Genomic DNA, 14,310 nt, shown 5'->3' on the forward strand with positions numbered 1-14,310 from the left:
GCTGGGGTGTAGGCCAGAGGTGTGGGGTGGGGGAAGGGGTGAGGACTCACCAGAGACAGAGCAGTGAGCAGAGAAAGCAGATTGACTGAAATACACTGCTGAGGGGAGCAGGGGGTGACACAGGAGAGGTCTGCGGCACCATGTGGGTCACCTCTCATGTGGGTCACCTCTCGGCCAGGCGGGGATGAGGACGCGGGGGGGTGGTGGTTTGGGGATCAAACTTATGCCGCAGTGGCTGCCAATAGCTTCATAGTGCTGAGACTTAACCCCCTGTACCACCAGGGAGGCCCTGAAGTGGTTTCTAAGAGCCAGGGCAGGAGAACTGGGATATCTTTGTTCCGCACTTTTCTATAATAGTTTGGGAACTATTCTCCCAAACCTTTGTCCCTCAAAACCCACCTACCTAGCAACCATAACCCACTGGTCTTAACCTTACTCAGTAACAAATGTGCCCCCAGGCGGCCCACCCTTCCCCCAGTCTGCAGGCCCCTGGGCCAGAGCAGCACCTCTGCTCACGACCACCAGGGGGCGCTCCAGGCCAGCTGGCAGGGGCGCCTTGGCGCGCCCGCCCACCCCAGCGGGCCCTGCCGCCCGGTGGCAGCCCCCTCCCCTTTCCCCTAGCTTTCTCCTTTTTCATCCCAGACTCCTGTTCAATAAACGGCTGGGATGGACACTTGGCTTCTTTTCTCCCCATCTGGGGTATGGGGGGAAGGAACGGGACTTAACAACACCTACTGTGTGTTGGACAACTAAATCCATTATTTGCCCTTCGCTCCTCATGAGAACCCTTCAATAACGGGGGTTTTCACCTTCACTTTACAGAAGAGGTAGCTAATGGTCAGAAAAGTGGAGTCACTTCCTAAGACTTCTCTCTGGTGAATGTCGGCGCCTGATGGGAAGGAAATGTGTCGGCCATGTTGAGAGCCCCAGCCCCCAGTCCTGAGAGGAAAAGGAACCCGGGGAGGTGGAGTCCAAGGTGGAGGGTTTGGGGGCAGTGAAAACAGCTACCCTCTGCTGGGTCAGCCGTGTTCTGGTGTCTTACAGACGAGACTTCATTTCTCTCTCACAGCAGCAGCCTATGTTGGGGGAGTGGGGGACTGTTCTTCCAAACCTTGCTCCAGACTCAGGTCTGTTGCCCACTGCAGTCCCTGCTCCACAAGTCTCCCTTCAGCTATGCCCAGCTCCTCTCCCCTCTCCTCCGGGTCTGCACCCCAGGCACCTATACATGCCAGCGAGGGACCCCTCCAGACGGGACCTCCAGACGGACCGTGTTGACTCCTCCCTTTCCTTTCACCCCAAATCCCTTTGTGTGTCCGGTCAACTCAGCTTGCAAAAACATGCTGCAGCCAACCACTTCCTGCCATCCTCCAGGCTGTTCCCTGGCCTGAGCCACACCCACCTCTCCTCTGGGTTATCGTTCCACACCGGATTCTCCGGCTCCTGGTTTCCTGCCTCTGCACCCTCCGGGGCCTAGTCTTCCCCAAGCAGCCAGGCAGTCTGTCAGAGCGCCTCTGCTCACAAACCTCCTGGCTCCTTCCTCATTCAGAGAAAAGCCTCAGTTCTCCCTGTGGCTTACAAATGCTCCAAGATTTGGGGACATCCCCTCCCATTTTCTTCCCTGTGACCTCAACTGCCACCATGCTCAGCCTCTCTGTCTCCTCTCAGTCAAACTGGTCCCCTTGATCTTCCAACATCAAGGCCGGCTCCCACTTCAGGGACTTTCCCTGGCACTTCCCTCTGTGGGTGACGCCCCATTCACTGCTTGGCTAGGCCCTTCAATTTTTTTTGAGCTATTGCACAAATGCCATCTCAGTTAGAGTTCCCTGAGCAGCCCAGTGTCAGCACGACCAGGCCTGCATCTCTGACCCTGTGCACTTCCACTGGGGCCTGTTTTCCTATAGCATTGCTTATCGTTCAACATGCCACATGGCGTCCTATTTATTCTGTCATTGTTTCTACCTGCCACAGGACCTTGCTTTGTTAGCTTGCACGTCCCAAGTGCCTACAACAGTGCCCAGCACACAGGAGATGTAGTAGATGCTCAATAAAAGCCCCTTGTATAAATCTACCCTAGTTTTACAGGCGAGCACAGTGAGGCTGAGCGGCATGAAGCAACGTGCCCAGGATGCACAGCCGGACTCAATGGCAGGCAGATGGGTACAAGTCACAGCTTAGCCCACCGCCCTGCCCCGCTGCTTGGTTTGACTGCCTGGAGCCTGAGGACACCGTGTTCAGTGCCAACAATTATACCCACAGGTGGTTACCATGTAGAAATGCAAACAGTGTTCATAGCTGATTTTTTTCCCCAGAGAAGTCACAAATCTAGGTTTTTATATGAAATGTATACATTTTTAAACCCGAGTACCTGTTTCAAAAGTGGATGAAAAACTGTGGAAGACAAAGCATTCCCTGGGACAGCATCACCCTTGTGCTGACCTCTGACCTGGACACTGGGTTAGTGTCCAGAGCTGAGGACCTGAGACCAAGCCTGATGACAGAATGGCTCAGAAAACTGAGGTAGAGCCCTACCCAGCATATCTGTGTCATGCTTCCCCTTCCACCTGCCTTCTGAAAGCCAATCCTGCCTAGAACCCTAGAACCTATAGCCCTGAGCCTAGAGCGCCCAGGCCCCCACCCGGCCCAGTCCTCACAGAGTACCCCCCTCAGAGAAACAGACTCCAACAGCTAAAATTAATTCCCAAAGGCCGGCCGTCATGTGAACTCGAAGAACGTCTGAGGAGGCTCCGGTTCTGTCTCCGACATGCGAGGGGGATGTGTATGCCTGTGAATAGCATTTCTCGAAAGTTCACATCCACCTGAATCAGTGACGAGGGCCTTATTGCAAATAGGATCTTTACAGATAAGAAACTAAGATGAGGGCACAGGATTAGGACAGCCCTGATCCAGTGTCCTAGTAAGGAGAGACACATGTGGGGATGACACACGTGAGCAGGCAGGGACTAGGCGAAATGTCCCCAGGCCCAGGAGCACCGAGGGGGCCTGGCAACCCTGGCAACCAGAGGAGGCAAGCGAGGATTCCACCCCAGCCCAAGGAGCATGGTCCCCCCACCCCACGCCTTGAAGGCCTGCTTCTAGTCTCGGAGCAGCCTTTTTATCGCTTCCAGATACCTAGTTTGAGGCTGTGTTCAGCAGCCTTAGGACACTAATACAGAGTGTAAACTGCTGTATTGTAAGAGAAGCCGTTTGGCAATATCAAAACGGAATACACACATGCCCTTTGAACCTTCCCTTGAGGACAGGTGTACCTGCAGGCTGAATTCTCCTGGTGGAAACCTAAGCATTGTTTGTAACAGAATGCACTGGAAATGAGCAGAGGAGACTGTTAGTAAATCCGGGAAAGCATGGAGAGTCCTTAGTTCGGGCCTGATGTGATCTCCAGGTGTAGCTGAAAAGGGACAAGATGCCGAGCACATGAATGTCTGAAACGTGTGTGTTGAAGACGAATGTGTGTGGACATATTGCGCATGAGTGGCTCTCCAAGGGTTTTGGTGGCTTGCGGGGAGCTGGCGAGTGGGGAGGGGGCAGAGGGACACCCCCCTATTCTGTCATGAGAGCGGCTTACAGTTTTTGAAGGTAATTAGCTTAAAAAATAAAATGGTTGAATACAGTTAATAAGTGGGGGGTGGGGTAAATCTTCCTTATAGTGAATTCCAATTCATGAATACAGAGGATTGACAGAAGTTACCACAGCAATATTTGCCACAGGCAAAATCCACCTGGGAACATGAAAATGAGTAGGTGTGATTTATTTTTAGATTGATCGATTTATGCATACAGAACTAGGGTACAGGCCAGAGGTGCAGGGATGGCAAGAGGATTCACCAGAGACAGTCGGGAGCAGAACAGGCAGATCGACAAAGTATACTGCTGAGGGGAGCAGCGGGCGGGCAAGGAGAGGTCTGCCGTGCCATGTGGGTCACCTCCGGGGTGGGGATCAAACTCATGCGGAAGTGGCTTTAGCTTCTCAGTGCTGTGCTTTAACCCGCTGCGCCACCAGGGAGGGCTGAGTGGGTGTGATTTTTAAGGTGAAGGAGTGAGTTTAGATAGTCTGGAAGTTTCTCCCCCTACATACTTCACTGTTTCCGTGGCAGGTTTCACCAGTGTCCACCTCCAGGGGTGAAGATTGAGCGGGAGTGTGAGTGTGGGCGGGAGCGCATAGGATGTGCCAAGGGGAATAGAGGCCTCCCAGGGGAGAATGTGGCAGGCACTGCGCAGCCCAAGGATCCAGGTCGCAAGGCCAGTGGTCTGCTCCGATGATGCCGCTCAGCCTGGACCTGTGTGGTGCTCTCCCCCAGGCCCATCACCTGTTTCACCGTGGAAAACCTACTGAGGGACATTCTGCAGAATACCTCGCTAGCCTTCAAAGTAAGTATCAAGGTCATGACAGACGAGGAAAGGCCAAAAACTGTCTTTGGTGGAGGAGAGTGAGGAGATGAGGCTGAGGATATGCCAGTTTTGTGCTTCCTTGCAAGTCTCCTACCAAGGCTCAGAGATTACTTTCAGACGGTGAAATGAGAATAACGCAAAGGCTTTGGTTGAGGTGGAGTAGCAGGACTCAGGACGACCCCCCGGAAGAATGCAGTGTGGACATGAATGAATGGAAGGAGCCCCAAGACTGCCCTGACTGACTTCCCGGAGTTTCCAGGTGGAGCATAGATTTTCCACTAAATGATGAAGCACGGAGACAGGAAACCAGTAAGGCTATGGAAGATTTGATCTAGTTGGTCAAACCAGTTGGACCTAATTGGTGTTCTAAGAGCATTCCACCCAGCAACAGCGGAATACTCAGGGCCTTGGGCCTGGTGGCTTCTGGGGACCCAGAGGGCAATTGGGGGGGGGGGTGAAATAGACGCAGACCCTGAGAGGCCTCAGGGCGCCCTCTGGTGTCGCTCACTGGTTTGACAGCTTCCTCCTAGCAGCCAGGCTTCCTCTGGCTTGTTCCTCCAGTTGGGAAGGCTGGGAGAGGAAGCATGAAGAAAGGAAGACCCGACCCCCAACCCCACCGTCAGGAAGCTGCCCCTCCTCCTGCTGAGCCTTGCGTACCCCCATCATTCCCAGACCCAGCGGACCAGGGGCCATCCTGGTTTTGAAGGTCATCCTCGCCTCACCTTGGATCCGATCAAAAGTGGGGTGATCTGGGCCCCAGCCCCGGCTCTGGTGCCTGCCAGGGCAGGGAGCTGAGATGCCCCAGGGTAAAAGAGAGAAACAAGGGGATATTCACAGCTGGGGGAGGGGAGGGGAGGAAAGAAAGGCCGGAGGGAGCCGTCCCAAGAGGTGGGCCGTCAGCTACAGTGGGACCCCAGACTCTGCCCCACATATACTCAGTGCGGACAGACAGTGAGCTTACTGTGTGCTTGGGTGACGTCTCCACCTCTCTGAATCCCCCTTTCTTTGTCCTGAAACTAGGGACAACAAGGATACCAATCTCTTGAGATTGTTTGGAGACCTAATAAGCTTAGCACAGTGCCTGGCACACGCAAGTACCCAGTAAATGCCACGACAATGGCAGAGGCCTGACCTGAGGTGGAGAGTGAGTGGGAGACCCAGGCCCTTACAATGGCTGACTCAGTCCCAGCCCTGCGCAGGGCCGCCTGGTCTTGGGGGATTGCTGAAGACTGCAGAGCTCACAGAGCCGGGGCCATGACCTGACCAGGTGGTAGTGTCTGTACCACAGAGGACAGACACTGGCCCCTGCCAGGCTCTGTGCTCCACGTGTACTAATTCTTTTAGTCCCAGCTGACATTTACTGAGTTCCATGAGGTGTTTGCCATTTCCCTCAGTTAAAGGAAGCTGAGAATGGGTAAGTGTCCTGTCCAAGGTTGCGTAGGAGAGACTGGAACACAAATAGGCCTGGTCCGGAATGCCCAACCTCTGGCATCTACGGATGAAATGCCCCCAGCCCTCACTGACTCTACAACCAAGCTACCTGACAAGGAATGGGGTTGTGCCTACAGCCCCTTGCTGAGCTCCAGATGCAACATAGGCAAGATAAACAACAGTTCCTACCTGTGATAGGAGCTCAGGAAAATCCTCTGGAAAACCACACCAGGAATGGTGTACAGACCCTCCCTGGTGGTGCAAGGGGTTACGCCTCAGCACGATGAAGCTATTGGCAGCCACTGAGCTGCTTCACATGGCGCAGCAGACCCCTCCTGTCTCCCCACTGCTCCCCTCAGCAGTATATTTCAGTAGATCCACCTGTTCTGCTCCCCACTCTGACTCTGATGAATCCTGTCACCCCTGTATGTACCTCTGGTCTACATCCTAGTTCTTGAATGCATGAATAAATATTTTTTTTAAGAAAAAAAAAAAAAGGCTGGTGTGCACTGTTGGAAAAATAATCGTCCCAGGTGACCTCCATTGCATTCGGTTGTAGACTAGGCCCACACACAAGTCCTGGAGCAAAGTCATATGGGCGTGGGTGGCACTGTTGCATGTTCAGATGCATGTGGCTTATACATGGGCATCTAAATGACGGTGATGATATGTCTATGGATGTCTGACGACTGTGTGCTTTTGTACTTTATCTGCTGCTATCTATCTTTTTAGTACCTCCATCTATAAAGTACCTATGATGTGTAATAGAGATAAGCCTCGATGATTGGAGGGACCTAACCAAGGTCACACCGCTAGTAAATGGCTGGGACTCAAGCCCAGGTCCTGAAATATGAGACAGGGGAGTTCGTCTCCACTGCTGTGCAGGTGAAGAACGGCTGGCCAAGGTTACATTCCCACAGTGACCTTCCTGTGACCTTGGGCACCTCATGTCCTTTCAGGGCCACATCCTCACTCGTTTGTTCACAGGTGTGCTCTGTGGGCATGGTGATGGGACCAGTGACACTGGCCCTGCTCCAGGTCTCAGCCTGGGCTGGCATCACTGAGAGCTTCCTGTCCCACCTTGCCAAGCCCCAGAGCACATGATTCAAAGCCAAGTCCTGGGCAGAGGGCCATCAGGAGCCTGATGATGGAAGAACTCACAGGATTTCATAAGCATCTGGCCCAGAACATGAGGGCAGGGCAGGGAGGAGGGAGGAAAACAGGATGTCCGCTGGGGTGTGTGCCGGGCAGGGCCCACAGGCTGGGTTTATCAGGGGAAGAGCTGCCAGGACCTGGCATCTAATGGGCACTCAGCAGATGCAGGCTGTGAGGGAAGGAGAGGGTGAGGGGGGGATGGGCCTGCAGCATTGCCCAAGCACAGAGGCCCTAGGGAAGGGGGGGAGGGGAGGGAGATGGTAAGTTAATACTGGGAAGAGGCAGGGAGGGCATTTCTCTTGCCATGAATCCTGAGCACCTGCTCTGGGCTGGCCCTGGGCTGGGCAGGGCTGTCTGGTGAACAGGTGTGTACAGGCTGCCGCTGCCAAGCCCAGAGCTTGAAAGATGCCAGCCAGGCTGGGGGAACTGAGAGGATCCTTAGCTTGCTGAGGGACTCAGAGAACAGGGGTCGTCAACACATCCGGGGGAGCAAGAGTGAGTGTGCAAGAGGGGTGTGTGTGCATGTTTGCAGGAGTGATGGCCCCGCCCACCCATGTGTGTTCCCGCGAGCACGGCACAGCCTAGCCTCTTTCTTCTGTCCCCGTCCTACCTTACAGCAAAGCTGTGATCCCTCATGGGGTTCAGAGCGGCTGACATGCCTACGATCGCCCGGCCAGCAGCGGGTCACCAAAGCACTTAGCAGCGCCTGTGCCCAGAGGGGGGACTCTGGCAAAGAGCTGCTGGATGTGGCCTCCGTGCGCACCCATGAGATGCATGCTGTTGAGGCCCTTCCTGGAGGACCCTTGAGCTTGGGGCCGGTGTCTGGAATACAGGGTGCTTGCCTGGGTACACCAACACATTTGGGCACCGGGGCAGGGCTGGTGTTTGCACAATTCGGGGCTCCTAGTGGAGAGGTCTCTGCTGAGGGGTCTCTGGGTCCAGGGTCCAGGCTGAGGGGGCCACTCACAGGACAAGAGCTGGGAGGACTAGAGAAAGGGGCTGTGGCTGGAGCAGCGGGAGCCAAGTAGGCAGGCTGGCAGGGGCGGCTCGGGTGAATATTCCACCTAACAGGGAAGAGGACTGGGGCACTCACAGGGGCAGGGGCTGGCCAAATTCACACGGCCCACCGGGGGCTAACATCCAGTGCTAGCCCAGAGTTGTTTGCCGCGGGCAGCCAACAGACATACGTTGTACATGTCACCGCACCCTCAGTGACCCTCAGTGATGGGGTGTGGGTATGACTGTCACCAAGAACCAGAGAGGCTGAGATTAAGATTCTAACATTTTCCCTGGTGTCTTCCTGGGGCACCACAGGATGTCATGGAACATCACCATGGGATATCAGGGAAGCCGAGCGTTCTAGAAACTCTAGGTCAAGGAAAGGCTATACACGACAGGAAGAAAGAAAAGGCTTTCTAAGAAAGAGGTAGAAAGGGTCAGGTGCCTGTGGGGGGGGGGATAGAGACAGGAGAGCTGCCCCTCTGGGGGCTGGCAGAAGCCAAGAACAAAGAAAGTGGAGGATATTTTCAGAAGTGCAGCCCAGAAGCCCAGCCAGCTCGCCTGCTTCCGTCCTGACCTCCTGGCACCCCCGCTGGGCCACCTCTAGGGCCATCTCTGCCCTCGCACCAGCGCAGCCTGGGCAGTGCCCACCTCAGTAAGCTCTTCTTCCTCCTCTGCCTCGGTGGCTGGGAAATGTGACCAGACCTGAGAAGCAGGGAAGCTGCGTGAAGACACTTGTTTTTTTTCCTGGATCAAATGAGTTAGGAAAGAACTCCAGTAACAGTATGTGGTCAGCACAGTGGGAAGCAGCAGCCAGGAGCTTTGCTAACAGGAGGTAGGTTGGCAGGTCTCTGTGGAGGATCAGCTAGAAATTTCCATTGAAAGCACAAGGACACAAACTTGGTACAGACTTAGCCATCTGCTTCTAAGGCACTCAGCTCAGAGTTTCTCCCTATCTCCTCACTTATAAATACTGCAATGTTGTTTGCTAGCGTAAAAGACTGGAAATAATGAAATGTTACTCGGCAAGAGGGTTTCATTGACTGTACACCAGCCTCTGATGGAACACTACAGGACTATAAAAAGAAAAAGCAGGAAGATCCTTCTGAACGGATGTGGGATAATCCCCAAGACAAATTGTTAGGTGGGAGAAAAAAAGAGCAAACTGAAGAACTGTGTGCCCTCACCTGTGACAAAAGGGGCAGACGAATGGCCATAACCTGGGTCCCCTGAGAAACAGGAACTCGGGGGACTGGACACAGGACGAGGAGGGAGACTTTTCAAGCATTACTGTGGGTTTTTTGAATTTTTAGCCCATACATAAGACAATAAATAAAAAGTCTTCTAAAGCCTGTCCTCCTGAGAACGCTGTCTTCCTGCTTAGCCCTGCTCTTAGCTAACTTCTAGTCCCCTCGGTGAAGCGTCTTGCAGAAGTCAGTTGCAGAGACAGGAGGCCGGAGTGTGAATTCTGGTTGCATGGCTGACCCACAGGTGACCTCAGGTAGGGCATTCACCCCCTCTGGCTAGTCTGGGTGACCCCAGATGGTCTCCCCAGCCTACGCTCTGTGTCGCCTTTGTAACGAATAAAATATTTTATTGGGAATAAAATAGTCTGTTCTCACAGTCTGTATTCCATCTCCTCTTCTTTTTTTAAAGAGTTATGTCTGCATACAAGAACTGGAGTGTAGGCCAGAGGTGCAGGGGGTGGGGGGAGCGCATTCACCAGAAATGGTGGGGAGCAGAACAGGCGGATCGACTGAAACACACTGCTGAGGGGAGCAGCGGGCGGGACAGGAGAGGTCTGCCGCGCCATGTGGGCCACCTCCCTGGCCAGGATGGAGCTCGTGCTGAAGTGGCTGCCATAGCTTGATAGTTCTGAGACTTAACCGCTGCACTGCCAGGGAGGCCCTGGATTTACCTTTCAAATGCACCCAAATCCAATCCCATTCATCACCTGCACAGCCACAGCCCTGCTCTGAGCCACCGCAGCTCCTCAACAGAATTATTGCACCATCTGCTCTCTTCTCCCCAGAGTCCTTTCCAAGGCCTCAGCGCCCCAGATGGCCTGGATCCCCAACACCTCTGTGACCTCATCTCCCACCACCTTCCCTTACTTGTCCCTCTGTGACCCACAGACCCCCATTGCTGGCACCCTGGTCAACCACTCCCCCTGCCCAAACAGCGTATCCACCAGACGGCCACCCTACTCACTACAGCCCCTGCCTCTTCCAGGCCCTCAGGCCTCTTCTAGCTGGCTTCAATTGTTTTTTAACTTTTCACCCTAGCACCTTCATTCTGTATCACACCTTATGGTTTAAGTATGTATTACCTATTTCTTGAATTTTTTTCCCACTGGCAAGTAAGCATCGTTTTTTATCTGTTATTGTCACTGCAGTATCCTGGATATTTAAAGCATTGTCTGATAAATAGTAGATATTGAGTAAATATTTGTTGAGTGAGTGCATGCATAAATGGTCTGATTGGTGCTGGAGAGTTATGTCGGTGAATGGGTGGGTGGACAGGTGGACGGGTGGGGAGTGCATGGAAGGATGACGAGATAATAGGAGAAGTTTGAATGGGGAGGGATGGGCCATGAGCAGATGGCCAGTGGATGGATGCGAGATGAGTAAATGCGCTACTGAGCGCTTACCACGCTCAGACGATGGTAAGTCTATGAGGTGTGGTGCTGGTCAGACCCCGGCAAGCCAAACAGGGGGGTGTCTGCCCTAAGGGAGCTTAGGCTAGTAGGAAGACAGACACTAAACAATATGCGTGCGTGTATGCATATGTGTATGTTATACAGGTAGAATTCTAAATTACAACATGTGTGGTAAAGGAAAAGAATAGGGTGCACTGAAGGAGAATGCAGCGGTCGGTGATAGGAAAACAGGCAGGAATCGGTAAGTGGCTGGCTGCCTTGCCACCAGGCTGCCCACACCCTCCATTTCCAGACATGCCCTCCCCTCCCCCACGCCACAGCTCTGCCCTCCAGGCCTGTCTCCCTGCACTGACTCAGCACCCGCCAGCATCCAGCCCCAATGGCCCTCCCTGGCTCTACCTCCATCCCCCCCCTGCTGAGTCACAGTCTTGGGCTAGCCAGGGAACAGCTCCATGGGGCCCCTGGGTCATCCCACCTTTGGGTTATCCTCACGCTGGTAGGGTGTGACGTGACAGGGAGGCCAGCAGCGCTAAGCGCCTCGAGCTTGCATAGGCTATCTTGATCTGGAGAAAATAATCCAGACCAGACAGGGGCTAGTGCTGGGGTTAACTGGGGGGGCTGGGGACAGGGGTATCAGTTAGGGCTTAGTCTGTCTGCAGGATTATAACTCAGTCAAGTCAGGGGTCAGGATGGGTCTGGGAGGTGCCCAATCAGTGACCAAGTCAGGGTTCAGTTTGGGGCCAGGGCTGGGATTTCACCATCGAGGCGGGCAGTGCTAAGTCAGCCTTCAGTCAGGGATTAGGCCTCAGTCTAAGTACCTATGGCAGAGCCACAGACCAGGGCTCAGTCAGGGGCCTGGGCGCTTGGTTCCTCTCCCTCCAAGGAAGCACTGCCGGGTTGGGGAGCCCTGGGCTCCTGGAGGGCACCTTCCAGACTAAAGTTTCACCACCTGCCCCAAACGCTACCTACCATCCTCTCCATGCCCCAGATCACTTCCTGAGGGCCAGGCCTGACTCAGTGTCCCCCATGAGGCCTAATACTCTGGCACCCCAGGAAGCCAGGAGTGGGGTAAGGTGTAGGGTCAGGACTGTGCCTGACCCAGGAGGACCTTGCGCAAGGCTTTCTGATGCAACTGCTGCTGGCTGAACACCTTGGCACCCCCCACCCCCACTTCACCGCTTTTCTCAGAAAGGGAAGGGCTGTGCAGAGGCCTGGATTAGACACCGAGCACTTTCCTTCCCTCACCCTGATGGCTTCAGGTCTAGCAGGAGGCAGGCAGGAAGGAAGGCATGGAGGCAGGGGCTAGATAACTCCGTAACTCCACTACAAGGAGGGGATGGCTCTGGGAGGCGAGAGAGAGAATCAAAATCCCTGGAAGTGCACAGAGCCCTCCCCCACACCCCCTCCAACATAAACACAAAGCAGTAATTATGTGGCTGAGCCTGGAGAGAGGTGGTGGCTGCCCAAGGTCATCTGACTGTCAGAGGCAAAGTCAGATCCAAACCAGCTTTTTTCCTGCAGGTCTTCAGAGGCAGCTGCTTTAGTTCTGGCCACAGAGAAGCCCCCTTACCCTGGGGAGGGCCTGGGACCTCCTGGAAATTTTATTCAATCTCCTTGAGTCTCCTGAATGCTGGAACTGCATGGGCTTTGAGCCACACAGACCTGGGTTCAACGCCACCCCCAACTTGCTGTGTGACCTCAGGCAGATTACTTCCCCTCTCTGATACCTGTTTTTCTCACTGGTCAAAATGAGCATCAATTCATCCTTTGCTCACAGGGTTGTGGTCAGGAATTCACTAGAAAGCAGCCAGGCCTGCCACATGAGTGATACCCAGGAAATTGTCCGTCTCAACCTTCACCCTCAGGTCTCAAGGGTTAAGTGTGTAGGGAGACAAGGAAGCACGGGAGATGTTGGGGGAAACTGGCCCCCCTGGAAATAACCTCTAGCCACCTGTCAGGTGCTTCTGTGTGCTCACTGAGTCCTCCCCTGAATCAAACAATAGCCCCCGGTAGCAATAAGCAGTTCAATAACCCTACTGGGAGGGTATTTTTATTCATTCCAAACTATAGCTGAAGCTCCGGGCCTCAGAGTAGCTGTGTGACTGGTCCAGTATTCTGTAACTAGGACAGGCCAAGCAGGTGGCAGAGACCAATGGGCAAAGACCACTTGGGCTTTGAGTCCAACCCACAGCCCCCCTCAATCCACAGACCAGTGATGTCACCTCGTTGAGTGCTGGTTTCCTCACCTGTCCCCAGAGATGAAAAGGCAAGCTGGTGTGGAGGGCTGAGGAGGCAGTGGGCTGATGTAAGGGAAGTGTCCACACAGGGCCATGCTCCACCCACAGCCAAGAGTTGCATTCTTCTGAGCTGGAAGCCCAGGCCCACAGGGCAGACCCAGACGGCTCGAGGCCATGCACCGGCTGGAGATGATGAAGGATTTCTGCAAAGCCCTTGGGGTGCCCTGGAGAAAAGGGAGGTGCCAGGTCTCCTAATAAGGGCTCCCCAAGAGGAGCCTAAGCCTAGAGCTGCAACTCTTGAATCACTCAGTCTTTCCCAAATCTATTGGCTCTAATCTATTTACCTACCTGTATTATAAGTGCTATATATTTTTTTCTTCAGCTCATTTTAAAAAAAAGACTTATTTTATGTATGCACACAAGAGCTGGAGTGTAGGCCAGAGGTGTAGGGGGCGGGGTAGGGTTAGAGGATTTACCAAAGATGGAGTCGGGAGCAGAGGACCTATAGAAATACACTGCTGAGGGGAGCAGCAGGCGGATCAGGAGAGGTCTGCTGTGCCATGTGGGTCAGCTCCCTGCCTGGGGATTGAACTCGTGCTGCAGTGGTGTGATAGCTTCATAGTGCTGAGACCTTCATAGTGCTGAGACACATGGGCCACCAGGCAGGGTCTTTCTGCTTATTTTTAAAACTTAGGCAAATTTATTTTGAGTGGAATATTGAAATCACTGATCACAAACGGAAAACCATCATCATTTGCCAGAAATAGGAAGCAACTGTAACTTGAATACAAGGGAAATAAAACATGACTCTTAATTCGAGCTACATCCTGTTTCTGGCTGGAGGCTTTCAACTGAGCCCTGTTCTCTCTTCCGTCACAAGTGACGTGTTCAAGACATGAAAGCTGTTAAGACTTTCTCTGAGTAAATGGAGGAAAAGGAAGAAAATTAAAAGGAAATGAAGGGTAATTATGCAATTCAGTACTACTTCATAGTGTCCTGAGACCATCCAGCTTCCTACCGTTATATTATTTTGGAAAACAACAACCTAATCTAACTCTTATTTTTCAGATCAGAAAATGAATGCCCCAAGAGGAGAGTTGGTAATCCTGTGATCTCACAGGGTCTGTGGCTTTAGCCAGACTTGGAATTCAACCAGAACTCTGTCCAAGGCACCTTTTCACTTTTGTGGGGAGAAGTTATAAAGAGGGGTCTCCTTGGTGGCCTAGGAGTTAAGCCTCAGCTCTGTCACCAGTTCAATCCCTGTCCAAGGAGCTGACTCACATGGCGCAGCAGACCCTGCAGTGTATTTCAGTGGATCTGCCTGTTCTGCTCCCCACTCTGTCTCTGGCGAATCCTCTCACTTCCAGTACCTCTAACCTGTGCCCCAGTTCTGTATGCATAAATAAATAAATCTTTAAAAAT

This window comes from Condylura cristata, unplaced genomic scaffold (genome assembly GCF_000260355.1).
Source record: "Condylura cristata isolate star-nosed mole 26May11 unplaced genomic scaffold, ConCri1.0 scaffold00022, whole genome shotgun sequence".
In the NCBI taxonomy this organism is placed as follows: Eukaryota; Metazoa; Chordata; class Mammalia; order Eulipotyphla; family Talpidae; genus Condylura; species Condylura cristata.